The following is a 7,043-nucleotide window of genomic DNA, read 5'->3' as shown; positions in this document are numbered from 1 at the left end:
TCTGGTCAAGAAGAAGCAAGAAAGAGGAAAAAAAGAGCCTTGTTGGTGGCTCAGTGGTAAAGCAACTGCCTGCAAATGCAGGAGACATGAGTTTGATCCCTGACTTGGGAAGATCTCACATGTCGAGGAGCATCTAAGCCCACACATGACAACTACTGAGCCTGTACACTAGAGGCTGGGAGCTGCAACTGCTGAAGCCCACGTGCCCTAGAGCCCATGCTCTACAACAAGAGAAGCCACCACAATGAGAAGCCTGTGCATCACAGCTAGAGTGTGGCCCCTGCTCACTGCAACTAGGGAAAAGCTTGCACAGTAAAGACCCAGCAGAGCCAGAAATAAATAAATAAACTTTTTTAAAAAAGAAAGAGGAAAAAATACATTTCCAATATCCAGAATGAAAAGGGATATCACAATAGAATTTACATCAAAGTAAATGAATGAATAAATTAATTAATATAAAATATAAGTGGAAGTAAAAGAAGGTTTTGTAATAGGCAAACACAAATGACAGTTTAGATATTGTGGACAAATTCCTTAAAAATCACAAGTCAAAATGGATACAATAAGAAAAAAACCAATTTAGTCCTAAATCTATGGAAGAAATTGATTCTAAAAATAAAAACCTTTCCACAAAAAAAGCTTGATGCCTAGATGACTTCATCAGTGAATTCTTCTGACATTTAAAGAAGAAATAATTCCAATTCTGTAAACATTGGAGTTATTATTCCAGGAAATAGAAAAAGTTAGAGCATACTTTCCCCAAATATTTGAGACCTGCATAACTTTGGTGCCAAATCCAACTAAGCACATTAGAAAAATTGAAAACGTAGACATTTCTTTTTTATGAAGAGAGACTCAAAAGTCATAAACAGGTGTAATCTAGTGATATTTAAAAATTATATCATGAGAGATTCTTACAGGACATGGTAGAACCCTCTGGCTATTTGAACACTCTAACCCAAAACACAATCACACCAAATCATCCAATTTACATTAACAATATGAATGACAAAAAGGAAGAAGAGACTTCTGTATGTTCTGTTTTCTCAGTTTGGCCACGTGGTAGATACTGTGTCTTTAAAGACCATGAAGATGAGGTGGCAAGCCTTTGTTACATTTAAGGAACTGAGTTCATCTGCAAGTGCCTTGAGATAGTTACAAGGATTTCCATGTTATGGCAAACTGATGTGAATCCAGTATGCAAAAACAGATTCGGACATAATATTATAAAATGTGTAGCACTTTTGCTGAAAAAAGAAAAAAGCCAAAACTGTGGAACTGACTGGAAAAACCAACCATGGACAAAAAGCCTGGTCAGGGAACACCAAATTCAGCTAATACCCAAGGAAATGCAGCACTGATCCTCAGGTCCCTGATTACCCTCCAAACAGTACTTTATTCCTTAATAATTTACCAGAAGAGACTAGTGAGATGATATTATCCATGTTGTTTAACCAGTTCTTTGGTTTTAGGGAAGTATGTTTAGGACCTGAGAGGAACTGACATTGCTTTTGTTGAATCTGAAAATGATGGACGGGCTGGAGCTGCCAGAGATGCTCTACAGGGATTTAAGATCACATTGTCCCATGCCATGATGATAACCTATGCCAAGAAATAACATTTGGGATAACTGTCTTTAAAGGACTGGTATTATTTATAGTTTTTGTTTTGATAACATTTGGCCAGGCCATTTTAATAGTTTGGGGGAGAGGGGAAGTGTATGTGAAATTGTTGAAAGGATTTAAAAAAATTACGTGGTCTTTGTTTAGCCTTAGTGAACTATGAACTACGAAAGCCTTAATTTTGTACAATAAAACTTTTATTTGTATTCTGTAAAAAAACCCATATCATGATCAAGTATGGTTTATACTATCCATTCAAGGATGGTTTAATGTTAAAAAAAAAAAAACAACACCACACAATCACTGTGATCCACCACATTTACAGAAGAAAGGAGAAAAACCAACTCAAAATATGCAAAAAAAAAAGTTGATGAAATTAAACAGGTATTTAAAGCAAAAGTTCTTAAAACTATTAATAGGAACTTCTTTAATCTGATAAACCGTATCTACAAAAAAAATCTTTCAGAGATACTTCATGATGCAAACACATAATTTAATTTTAGATGAAAAAATAATGTACTATTCTCTCCTTACATATAAGAATAGAAAAAATTACAACTATTATCTCTTTAATTCAACAAGGAATATTGGTGTTCCCCAGTGCAATAAGTTTTTTTAAAAGTATGAGGATTAGAAAGAATGAAGGAAAACTAGTCATTCTTACACACTATATTTATGTACTTAGAAAACCCAAAAGAATCTACAAATAAACTCTTGGAATTAAGTGAATTTAGCAGAGCTGTTAGTTATTGACATAATGTCAATATACAAAAGTCAACTGTGTTTCCATATCTTACAAAACAATTAGATAATGGACCTAACAGTACCATTGACAATAGCATCAAAAATATTAGAAAAAAGTCTAAAGAAAGGTGAAAAGCCTCTATATAGAAAACTACAAAATATTACTTGAAATTAAATAAATGAGATCTATTTTGTATTTGTGGATTGGAAGACTCGATATTTTTCTTAAACATTTCCCAAATTGATTGATAAATTCAATGCCATCTCAGAGTCATAGTAGATGCATTTTTGTCCATAAGCTTATTCTGAAAATCATGTGAAAATGCAAAGGTGAAGCATAGCAAAGATAAACAGGAGGAAAATTGAAGGATACACACTGAATATCAACTTATCCCATGATTAAAATTATATAATTTTCTATAAAGCTAGACAAACAGAGCAATGAATGACATATCCTTTGAGAACCCAGGAGACCCACACATGTACCATCATCTGATTTCAGACAAAAAGTGCCACTTCAATGCAGTGGTGAAGACACCCTTTTTAATAAATGAGCTGGACCAACTGGGTATTCTGTGGAGGGGAGTCGACACCTCCATATATCATACCATGAACTAAAATTATTTCCAAGTGAATTGCACACCTAAATATAAAGGGGGAAAAGAGACCTTCTAGAAGGTTAAAGAGGGGGAAACTGGTAGCTTTTGAGAAGGCAGGTCAAGTGCAAAAACAGAAAAAGCTAATGTTTGGTGACTTAAGTCAATGGTGGTTACTGTGGAGGGATAGTGACTGGACGTGGGCATGAAAGAGCCTTCAAACGTGCTGGAAGTGGTGAGGATAGTGTCTGCACATGAAAAACTCAGAGGTAAACCCTAAAGATCCATGCACTTTATGTAAGTTGTAAAGATAGGGAATCAAAACATCAAGAACATTCACAATGTGCTTTCATTCTCTTGGACTTGTATGTCTGTTCAACTTTTCGCATGTAATATTATGTAAATCTAAAACGTTTTTGGTTAAATAGGCTGTTTTTAAACAACAGAAATAAACAGATTGATTTCTTCATGCTCTACACAGAGTAGGGAATCAGCAACTCCTGAGAAGATGGGTTCCTCAAACACAGGGACACTCATTCGTCTGTGACGTCAGTGTCCACTGTGGACCTGGAGTGTGACCAGCATCGGGAAGGTGGACTGAGTGGTAAGGATGCAGGTTACACTGGGACTCCCCTCCTCCTCTCCCACCCTGTAGTTCAGGGTGCTTCCAGGTGACAGGACAACCACACACCTCAAACCCACCCTCTGCCAGTTCTGTGACTGTGGACCAGTGACTTAACCTTCTGATGGGTATCTTGTCATTTGGAAATAAGGACACCTCACAGAGTCATGTATGCTCAGTAAACAGTCCCTGGACTCTAAGTCCCTGTCCCCAACCAGCACCTGACTGACTACCAGCGGGAGAGAAGGGTTGCAGCACGTGAAGTGGGTCTTGTTTGGAGACAGCTCCACTGCCCAGCCACCTCCAAGCCTGAAGCAAAAGCAAAAATCAGTTCTATTCATCTCATCTTTAGAATTTTTTTAAAAAATATCTTGCTCATCATGGATTCTCTGGCGAAAGTTGTGGTTTTTAAAAATACTGTGTTAAAATACTATTTATCTTGATGACTGAGTTGTTTGGTTCCTCACTTGCCTCCCCCTGGTGCAGGCCTTATTTGGACAGTAAAGTTCTCCAGCCTGGGCCTTACAGATCCAGACTCCAGGGAGTATCAGGCACCCACATGCTGGTCATGGCCCTGAGTGGTGATACTGGCACCCAGGGTGATGAAGAAGGTGCACTGCGGGGGCCCTGCACAGGACCCAGAGGAGGGGGATGTATGGCTTTGACCCCCTGAAAGACCTGTGGCAGGACTGCAACTTATCTGAGCTTGAAGGAGAACAGGGTCTAATCCTCTAGCAGAGTTGGCAGCCTCAACTGCCTTTGGGTCAGTGTATGGGGAGGGTCTTCCTGTTCCCTGCCCCCCACCTGCACCTGCCTTCTTCCAAGAAAGGAAGGACAGCTGAGTCACTCTTGGAAGCTCCTGTTTACACTCTGTGTCCTTCACAGCATTTTACCAAGGATGTCAAGTAATCTCTCTCTGTCCAGCATTGCTTTCCCAGGGTGTTCCCCAGATGGCCTGCTCCCTGGAATTCTGTGAACCAAGGCAGGGCCAAATAACTGGTCTCCAGCAGCTGCAAGCACTCAATATGCAGACAGACATTTAACAAATCTGATACCTCCAGCCTACCCACTGGAGGTAGTTACTCTGGGGCCTTCTAGAAGGCATCCCAGGGCAGTGAGGGTGGGACAGGAACTCCATCAGGGGGACCCTGGGGATGAAGGTAATTCCCTGGCTGGAAGAGAGGGGTTCAGGAGGCTGTATCTAGGTGGGCTTCCAGCCTTCTGTGAATCAGGGATTTTATTTGTTGCTTGTATTTTTTGGCTGCACTGGGTCTTTGCTGGTACATGCAGACTTTCTCTAGTTGTGGTGAGTGGGGGCTACTCTCTAGCTGTGTGCAAGGTCTTCTCATTGCAGTGGCTTCTCTTATTGCAGAGCATGGGCTCGAGGTGTATGGGTTCAGGAGTTGTGGCTTGTGGGCTTAGTTACTCCATGGCCTGTGGGATCTTCCCAGACTAGGGTCTGAACCCATGTCCCCTGTATTGGCAGGTGGATTCTTTACCCGTAGACCACCAGGGGAGTCCCTGGATCAGGAATTTTAAAAAATTACTCAGCTAATCATTATGGGGAAAGTACATGGATGACCACAAAACTTCTGAACAGAAGTCATAAGAGGGAGGTTACCTAACCAGATTTTCAAGGTGTTAAAAATCAACAGTGTAGGAAAGAAACAAAATGATGAAGAAAATGGCACGTGAGAGTATTGGCTCATTTAAGTTTCTCAATCCAGAGCAAAGAAGGCCTGTTATTATCTCAAATAATAAACTTCACCAAAGAGGAGAGAAGATATAGATAGGGTTAAAGTCACACAGCTTTAAGCTACTGAACTGGCAGTCCAACCCAGGTAGCCTGGGTTCAGAAGAGAACAGAAAATCTGGAAACAGCTGATCTTTATGCTCTAGAATGCATTATGTGGTAATGATTGCATTTCATACTAGAGAGCATGGAAGAAGGGAGGCAGCATCTATTTAATACTTAACACATCTTGGCCTACCTTTTGTTGGAAGGTCAGACCTCTATTAAAAATGAAGCTTGTGAAGAGTTTGCCCTGATTTAGAATACTTAAAATTATGTGCTTAAGTTAAGAATGTAAACTTTTGAGTCTTACATTTAAAGGAAGTCACTTATAGGTGGAAACTATTTTAAAATTCACTGGACCCATACTAAGAGAACATAAGAAGAGAATATAACTCTCACTCAGAGGGGGATTGGGAGGCTCAAATAAGACAATGTTTATAAATAGTAACTTCTTATCTGGCAGCCAATAACAACAACTGACTTTATAGATACGAATTAGAATCATAACATTTGTTGAATTGCATTTAAATTTAATTTTATAATGTAGGTAGGTGGACATTTTGGGTTCCACTGACATTTTAACTTCACTGGTGCTTAATGGGTGGACAGCAACCAGCTTAATGGGTGGAATGTTGTCACTGAACTCCCAGCTGGCCCTGGAGAAAGGACCTGGGAACGCATTCCCACAGTGGCAGGGTTTCCTGCAGCAAGCCTCTCATTGCCTCTGTTCACCAGTGTCTGCTCTAGAATATTGCGTGGGTGGGGGTTGCTTCCTCCAAGGAAGCTTCCTCATCTGTGTTTTTTCTTTCACTTCTTGAAAAGAACCTTAAAAGGAGAAAAACCAATTATCTTTTTATAAAAAGTAGAAAACATGAATAAGCAAAAAGAAGAAAATTTAAAAGTTAAATAAAAATGATAAATAATTTGTCACCAGGTGGCAATCAGTGTTTAACAAAATGGCATGTATCATTTCGTGTCTGTACTTTTCAGATGGGTTCATAGCACTCACTTTGTTTTGTAACAGGCAGTTTTCAAGAAACAATGTATCACTAATAAGGGTCAGGAGGCACTCTTTCTCTGCACAACTACTAATTAACCTTACTGAGCCCACCTTCTTTCTGAAGTTTGATGTATTTACCAAAAACTTCCACCAGATCTTGGATTGTTTCCAGATTGTGAACAAACACTGAAATGTTTCTCTTTCTGCCAAAGTCTTCTTGCCCATAAGCTTAGGCAAAAGCTCTGGCATCAAAGAACTTTTGCCTCCACCACCGTTTAAAAACCAACTTACAGGACTTCTCTATTGGTCCAGGGGTTAAGGATCCGGTTTGCAATGCAGGGCACACGGGTTCTATTCCTGGTTGGAGAACTTAGATCCCACAGGACACAAAGCAACTAAGCCTGCCCTCAGCAACTACTCAGCCCACCTGCTCTAGAACGTGCAGCACACTCTGAAACCCTGGCGTCACAATGAGAAAATTGTTGCGCCAATAAATAAAATATAAAACACACACACACACACACAAACGCAGGACTTCCCTGTCAGTCAGTCCAGTGGTTAAGATCTTGCCTTCTAATGCAGGGAATGCAGTCCAATCCCTGGTGGGGAGCTAAAATCTCACCTGCCTTGGGAGGCCAAAACCCCAAAACTTAAAACAGAAGCA

General features: G+C 40.0%; 1 pseudogene; it reads left to right on the top strand.

The window, feature by feature from the left end:
* Positions 1 to 601: 601 nt before the first annotated feature.
* Positions 602 to 1,697, top strand: LOC147355257 (U2 small nuclear ribonucleoprotein B'' pseudogene; annotated as a pseudogene).
* The last annotated feature ends 5,346 nt before the right edge of the window (positions 1,698 to 7,043 follow it).

Source organism: Bos grunniens, chromosome 17 (genome assembly GCF_055505025.1).
Source record: "Bos grunniens cultivar Pamir isolate PY7600 chromosome 17, Bosgru_T2T1.0, whole genome shotgun sequence".
NCBI lineage: Eukaryota > Metazoa > Chordata > Mammalia > Artiodactyla > Bovidae > Bos > Bos grunniens.
Note: the sequence above shows the minus strand (reverse complement) of the source record. Positions and strands in the feature narration are given on the sequence as shown.